Genomic DNA, 8,511 nt, shown 5'->3' on the forward strand with positions numbered 1-8,511 from the left:
TCTCTTTAGATCCCCCCCACCCCATCTCATTTTTCCTTGATACTTATTAATTGCAGAAACCTAGTTGTTTACCTTACGTATTTCCCACATTCTAGATTTTCCTGATTGTGTTCCTGGGAGTCTCTAACATGCTCTTCTACCCCCTAGATGCTTGATAGTGCTGTATGCCTTATTCTGATTCAAGTTTGAGTTTTTTTGGCAGAACTCCCTCATGCATCCATCAGAAGGCACCTAATTTCTCATTGTCTCTCTTTGTGAAGTTGGCAGTAATTAATGACCGTGGCCTAAGTTCCTTGTTACAACTGAATAGTTCAACTGAAGTCAGAGTAAGTGGATACCCATCAATCCAGAGTATATGGGATCCTAGGTAAACATCTTTAGTAAATTATGTTTCCCCTTTGGCCTCAGTGTTCTTATCTATAGAATGGGGGAGCGCCTGGGTGGCTCAGTCAGTCAAACCAAAACTGATTCTTGATTTCAGCTCAGATCATGATCCCAGGGGTGTGGGATCAAGCCCTGTGTCAAGCTCTGTGCTGAGCGTGGAGCCTGCTTAAGATCCTTTCTCCCTCTCTCCCTCTGCCCCTCCGCCGCTTGCTCTTTCTAAAAAATTTTCAAAAAAAAATTTTTTTTAAGAGAGAGAATGGGGATATAAACTATAAGGGACCTCTAAGGTATCTTGCTATTCTAATACACTCTGACTAAACGCTTAAGTAGTGAACTTAATCCCTAGCAGATACAATTTCGGTGGGTTAAAAAGGATCCGGTAACATTGTATTATTCTTCCCATCAAACCACTTCCCATCAAAGCCTAAGTTTATCAATCATTAAATCCAATCATCTATATAACAAAGTCAGGTAAAATCGTTGTGAGAGTAGGGAGACTGTCAGAAGCCTTGGTTCCTGGATTCTAGGTCGGGCTGTGCCTGCTCTCAGCGGGTCACATTCTCCCTTAGTGTCCTATCCACAAAATAAAAGATTATGCTAGTGTTCTCTAAAGGTGTACAAGCTTTATGGTGTTATGTCCTTTTTAAAATTTTCCCCCACAGTTTTTGAGGATGATATTTTTATTAATATCTTCAGCCCTGCCCTTTTTTTTTTTAATGTTTATTTACTTATTTTGAGAGAGAGAACATGTATGCATGAGTAGGGGAGGGACAGAGAGAGAGGGAGAGAGAATCCCAAGCAGGCTCCGTGCTGTCAGCACAGAGCCCAACGTGGGACTCCGTCTCACAAACCAAGAGATCATGACCTGAGCCAAAATCAAGAGTCAGGTGCTTAACCGACTGAGTCACCCAGGCACCCCAGGCCCTCCCTGTTTTTATCTGTTTTATATTCCACTGAGCAACTGATTGACAGGTGCCTGCCCTAGGTATCAATTCGTGTGTGAAGTGCATCTTTGACATAGAAAACTTTTTGGAAGTGAATACATTCAAATATTATTAGCAAGTGGTTGTCTGTGGGTGGTAAAATTGTTGGTCATTTTTAAAATTTATGTCTATATTCTTCATTTTGTTCTATCAGCATACATTTTTGCAATTTTTTGAAAGTCATTCTTAAAAGATTTGATAGCATGCCCTAATGAACAAATCACCAGACCCTGGGTAAGAAGATTTCTTTCTCTTCCTATGATTCCATTAGGCAGTACCCTCCGTTGTAGGTTAGCCTAAATACTTTAGTAATAGGTACTTACATTTAATTGGATGGCTTTACTTAATCTTCTTTGATAATCTCAGTGGGAAAAAAAAGGTTTTTATGCCGACAGAAATTAAAATTCAAGAATAGCAACAATGCATATTGTTATCATCTGCCATCACCCATATGGAATCTGAATTTGCACTTGGGAAACAGACAGTCTCTTGGCTAGAGAAGTAGCGAGTGTTACAGAAATATTTGGGCAAAGGCAGGGTGTGTCTTTTGTATGTGATGAAAACAGGAGATCAGAAACTAGTTTGCTAAACTGTTCATAACCACTCCCTGTCTCAGTATTTGACTTACCTGCTAAGTACCACCCACCTAAAGGAGGCAATACAGGTGTCTGACTTCCCTCTCATGGGTTTCCTCACCTGGCAAGGTCTTATGCTGCTCATATGCCCATCTTTTTTTAAATTAATGTTCACTTATTTATTTTGAGAGAGAGAGTGCAGGAGCGCAGGGGAGGGGCAGAGAAAGAGGAAGAGAGAACTTCAAGTAGACTCCATGCTGTGAGCACAGAACCCCATGCAGGGCCCCATCTCACAAACCCTGAGATATGACCTGAGCTAAAATCTAGAGACGGATGCTTTACCGACTAATCCACCCAGGCTGCCCCCCCCTTTTTTTTTAAGTAGGCACCACACCCAGTATGGGACCCAACACAGGGCTTGAACTCATGATCCTGAGATCAAGACCTGAGCTAAGACCAGAGTCGGATGCTTAACCAACCCAGGCACCCGAATGCTGCCCATATGCCCATCATTAGACACCATAGTGGCAGTTTCTAGAGAACTGCCCTATGGCCATCGAACTCACTGTGTGACCTAGACAAGTCACTTAGCCTAGTCACAAGCACCAAGGACACTTCATCTTTAATGAAGAGGACAGTCCTAGTTTCCAATATTATCATAGCTAGTGAAATTGACATTAGAAAAACCCACTTGTCAATAACAATGGCAGTATGAAAGCCTGTGTACTTACCATCAGAAGCATGACAAATCCAGGTGGTTCAATGATGGCTCTGATGCAAAACAAATGATTAAATAGCCCTTTAAACATTATCCCATTGTCCAATATGTCATAATCTGGATTTGCTCAGGCTTTTTGGAGACTATTCCTCACACTTCATAAGAACAAAGGGCAAATGCCAAAAAGTAAGTAACCAGACATATTTGTCAGTAAGTTGACAGTTTTGGGATTTCAACTGCCATCAGTGAGATCTCTCAAGCAACATTGGTCCGTGCCAGTTCTCAGATGGACTCCTGTGCCAGTGGCCTAATCAACCCATCCAAATAAGAGCCTTTTACAGACTTTCAAAACCAAGTGAAGTGCCTTTATTTTTACATTATCTAATAGCCTCTCCTTTGCCAGAACTTGACCTGCCCTTGGGTATACATAGCTGAAAAGATACAACTTTTACAGTCTAAGAAGTCAGTTTAGTAAGGAAAAGAAATTACTAGACTATATAATTACTACAATGATGGAACATAAAAGGGGGCACTTAGCAAGTGTGGATGGGTCAAAGCTAAGGAGGAATGAGGGGAATGTGCTTGAGCTATACCAAACAAAACATTGAAACTCACCATTTTGACACTCAGAATCTCAGAGCTACAATGATGATTTCGACCAGTTCCCACTTGGACAGGGTTTATTTATTCTAATAATTTCAAACAACTCGGGGTGCCCAGGTGGCCCAGTCGGTTGAACATTCCACTCTTGATTTCAGCTCAGGTCATGATCTCATGGTCCATGGGATTGAGCCCTGCATTGGACTCTGTGCTGGTGGTACAGAGCCTGCTTGGGATTCTCTGTCTCCCCCTCTCTCTGCCCCTCGGCTGCTCCCTCTCTCAAAATAAATAATACTAATTTTGAGCCACTCTAAATCTTTCCATTTTAACAAGGTCGTTTAGAGTTTCACAGATAAAGTTTCCAAAAATGGGCCTGTTTTGACACGTGGACCATCACATACATATACACACTTCTCGGTCATGGCAGCAAAGTGAGAACAGAGTTCATTAGCTAGATCAGAATGTGTCAGTGAAGCCGCCCCACTACGTCTGCTTTAACAGAATAACAGCTCCCTGCCTACATTTGTTCATTTGTATTAAGGATTAAATAATTCCAACTATCTCTTGTAAATTGCAGGGTATGCCTGGTTGTCATGCATGGGAATCTTTACTACCCCCAAATTGCACAATTGTGTTTCTTCTCGTTTTGTTTTTGCCACACTGATTATATCATGTAGTACTTGAAATAGAGGTGGAGTCTGTCACTCTGCCAGCTGGCAATTTAAGAGTTAAATGATGTAGGGGCACCCTAGGTGGCTCAGTTGGTTGGGCGACTGACTCCTGATTTTGGCTCGGGTCATGATCCCAGGGTCATGATCCCAGGGTCGTGGGATTGAGCCCCATGTCAGTGTGGAGCTGAGTGTGCTGAGTGTGGAGCCTGCTTGAGATTCTGTCTCTCTCTCCCTCTGCCCTCTCCCCTGCTCATGTTCTCTCTCTCTCTCTCTCTCTAAGATAAAAAATAAATAAAATTTAAGTGACGCATTAAGAAATCAGCAAGTTTTTAAATTATAAGATTTGTGTTTGCCATATTTCCTAGCTGGTGTTATTTATTTAGAGTTTTCCTGTTCCTGGATAATTTCATCTTGCCTTCAGATGTTTGCAGTGATTCAAATCCTTTTTCTCCTTTTCAGATAATCTCCTTCTATTCATGCCATGTGTTCTAGTTTTCCTTATTGCTTCATCTAATTTCTAAGTAAATCATAGCATACACAATACGAGTTGTTCACAGTCACTAAACCAATATCCTCAAATGTATTTTGATTTTCTCAGTTCCCAAAATCTGCCTTTGCGCGTGTGTGATTTAGGTATAGAACTCTTCTACGAACTCCTCTGTCTCATGCACTTGACTGCACTTCTCTGGTCATCTACCACACTGCACTGGCATTCTGAGTCATCTGGGGTTAGGCACCCTCCCTGCTATTAACTGTGTAATATTTAAATTGCACTTACCAGTCTTCTTTTGAATTCAAACACCACGTGAATTAAACTGACGGTAGTTGCTTTCAACCTGTAATTCCTGATTGCCACAGGTAGTTGCCAACTCTTGAAACTAACAGGTTTGACTAGAAGCCGACAGTTCTTAAATCTCACAGAACTTAATATTTTACACTTATATAAATTAAGAAGGCAAGATCATACCTTATCAATCAGGACTCTTTGTTCATCGATAACACAGTATCTCAATTTAAACAAAAAGTATTTGCATCATACCTCAGAGAATAAATTAGATTCCTCTTGGTGCCAAGCAGGGGGAAAGAAGGAAAATTTTACTACAAAGAGATTACCAACCACTTCTAAGGGATTTACCAGACAACTGCTGGTATAAATTACAAAGATAAGGCTCATCTGTACCTAGATGAGAAGCCAGGACATTTGCCTAATGGCAAGTGGGGTAATCTAACCCTGAACTTTCAACTTGGGCAAATGAAAAATCTAGCATCCCTAAAAGCTGTCCAGAGATTTGAGTTCATCAGTATTTATCCAACCAACTTGGTGGAAATGATAGAAGAGAAAAATTTTAGAGCCAAGGAATTTTTTGACAAAGCCTCAGAATCTGCCCGAGAATCACAGAAGGTTGGATTGAGAAGGTACCTTACAGATCATTTCATCAACCACCCTTATTTGACTGAGAAAACTGGAGGCCACAGAAAACCGGAGACTCACTTACAGTCTTGCAGTCCTGGTTAGTGGCAGATTCAGAACTAGATCTGGGTGATCCTGACCCCATTTCAGTAGGCTTACAGCTGGCAGACAAGAACATTTGGACCCTCTTCCAGAACGTAGCCTATAGCCAGCTACTGAATACCCCTTTCTCTGAAAATTGGGCAAACAGGCTGAAATATTTTGAAAAGAAAACACTGATTTATAAAGTGGGAAGAAATTCCTGTACAGACTTGCTAACTAGAAGCAAGTCATTGGCTTCCCCAAGACGAAGGAGAGTCTTAGTCATGAGGTTAAAGTTCAAAACTGATTGTGTCTCCAGCCTGAGAGCTGACAACCTTTTTTAGAAGCAGTACACTAAAATTAGAACAGAAGAAAGCAGTTTACAGAAACTTGAATTCAGGGCTATCTCACAACACTGGGAGTTATTTTGTAACTGTTTGCATTTAATGAACTATCGGGCATACAAAAAAGAATAGAAACTATGATGAATTTCTCGTGTTGCCCCACCTGACCCCATTTCTACCTCTCCCTCCTGAATTTGGCACTTACATGTTCATACCTGTTCTTGTGTTTTTCCTACATATGAACATATCCATAAGTGATACTAATACTAACATCTGTAAGTATTATTTTCATATTTTAAGTTTTATATAAATGCTATCATATTGTATATATCTTTCTGCAACTCACCCCCCCCCCCTTCTCAACACTGTGTTTTTGAGATATATCTTATGGATAAATAGGATAGCTGGAGTGTTAGGTTATTTTAACTACTCTATGGTATTCTACTATATGAATGTTTTGACATTTCTCTAATCTCCTATTAATGGACATCTAGTGCGTTTGCAGGATTTTAGTTTTGTTTTATTTGCTGGTTTTTTTTTTTTAATTTTTTTTTTTAACGTTTATTTTTGAGACAGAGAGAGACAGAGCATGAACAGGGGAGGGTCAGAGAGAGAGGGAGACACAGAATCTGAAACGGGCTCCAGGCTCTGAGCTGTCAGCACAGAGCCCGTCGTGGGGCTTGAACTCGTGGACCTCGAGATCATGACCTGAGCCGAACTCGGACGCTTTACCTACTGAGCCACCCAGGCGCTTCATGGGTTTTGTTTTTTTTTAACCTTGCTATATAAACATTTTTATAAACCCCTCTATTGATGCTTATATGCAAAAGTTTCTCTAGTGACATTTATGAGGTCTTACCATATGCATGTCTTCAACCTGACATACATGTCTCAAAAATAACCAGCAGAATATGAGCGTGTCCAATACTCGCACTATGTATTTTCAGAGTTTTTAATGTTTTATGAATTTTTAAGAGTCTCAAATGGTATTTCCTTAATGGTGTTAAATTGTTTCCCTGATCCCTCATGGGGCCGAGCATCTTTCCACGTGTTCACTGGTGATTTGGGTCTCCTTTTCTGCCTGAACCACTTTTCAGGCGAGCTTTGTTTTTTTGTTGTTGATTTTTAGAAATTCTTCCATAGTCAGGATATAAATCTTTCATGGTTATATGCAGCCAATTTCTTCTCTCCATCTGGAATTTGATTTTTTACTTTTTTATCATGGTATCTTTTTATGAGCAGGTTTATCAATCCTTTCTTTTTGGTATACACTTACTGTTTTGTTGTTTGTTTGTTTTGTTTTGTTTTTAGAGAGAGAGAGAGCGCGAGCACAAGCCGGGAAGAGAGGCAGAGAGAGAAAGAGAGAGAATCTCCCCCTCAGTGTGGAGCCTGACGCAGGGCTCAATCCCACGACTCTGGGATCCTGACCTAAGCAGAAATCAAGAGTCAGACATTCAACTGACTGAGCCATCCAGGTGCCCCTATTGTTTGTTCTTCTAAAAACAAATCTGTCCCCATTCTAAGGTCTTAAAGATATTCTCCTTTGGTTCCCTCTAGTTTTTTTTAAGTGTGGGTGGGGTTTTTTGTTTGGTTGGTTGGTTTTACAACCTTCAGGCCTTTTACACATGTAGAATTTACTTTGTGTTTTTTGGATATGTTTTTGTTTTTAAGTAAACTCCACACCCAATGTAGGGTTTGAACTCATAACCCTGAGATCAAGCTTCACATGCTCTATCAACTGAGCCGGCCAGGCAACCCCTTCACATAGAATTTACTTTTATATCTGGTGTGAGGTAGGAAACTAATTTTATTTTTTCCCAAATTGACAACCAATTGTTTTGAAACCTTTTATCGACAATGCTATCCTTTTCCCAAAGGTGGGTAACGCTACGTTTGATACACATTCTGGATTCTCTTTTCATTCTGTTAGGTTATTCTTTCATCCCTGTGCCTTAATGCACATCTTAATTACTATACCTTGTTGCTAAGTTACATCGTCTGGAAAATAAACCCCCACCGTCAAGTAAACACAGTGGCAGCTACCAGTATTTGAGCCATCTCTCTGGAACCCTCCACCCCCCCCCCCCCCCGCAAAGAGGATGCATACTGCAAGAAGGAAAACCCAGAAAGAGGCAGTGGGGTAGTGGGGCCTGCCACTGGGTAGTGAGTGGCAAAGTTGGAACCCTGAACTGGAGATTGATATCCTGTACCAAGAGACCATGCTCTGTGGAGACCTGTGGGGCCCTTCAGAGAACTCACACAGTGCGCACTTCAACGGCACACATAGCAAAACCAGAACGATACAGAGATTAGCACGGCCCCTGCACAAGTATGACACACACATGTCACAGAGCTCACACGTGCGTCCCATGACAGATCCGCACTTTGGATAACTGCCCACAGAAGGCCTTGTGGTCGGTCAGCGTTACTAAGTACAGCAACAGCAACCGACAGAGAATTCCAGTTGCTCCTAGTGAAGTAAAAAGACATTTGTTGTGAAAATTAAGTAGAAAACAATTCCATTTATAATAGCATCAAGAATAAAATACTTAAGGGGAGCCTGGCTGGCTCAGTCTGTTGAGCATCCGACTTTGGCTCAGGTCATGATCTCGCAGTTGACGAGTTCGAGCCCCGCGTCGGGCTCTGTGCTGACAGCTCAGAGCCTGGACCCTGCTTCGGATTCTGTGTCTCCCTCTCTCTCTGCCCTCCCCCACTCATGCTCTGTCTCTCTCTGTCTCAAAACT

The 8,511-nt window shown here is 41.4% G+C and overlaps 1 non-coding gene across 1 annotated transcript; it reads left to right on the top strand.

Annotated features, from left to right (window-relative positions):
- The first annotated feature begins 8,029 nt into the window (after window positions 1–8,029).
- On the top strand, window positions 8,030–8,133 carry LOC128772720 (U6 spliceosomal RNA). Its single transcript, XR_008416881.1, has one exon. It is a non-coding gene; the product is annotated as a U6 spliceosomal RNA (small nuclear RNA).
- Window positions 8,134–8,511: the final 378 nt, after the last annotated feature.

The sequence above is a fragment of the Panthera pardus genome, unplaced genomic scaffold (genome assembly GCF_024362965.1).
Source record: "Panthera pardus isolate Hobbes unplaced genomic scaffold, ASM2436296v1 HiC_scaffold_10, whole genome shotgun sequence".
Taxonomy (NCBI): Eukaryota; Metazoa; Chordata; class Mammalia; order Carnivora; family Felidae; genus Panthera; species Panthera pardus.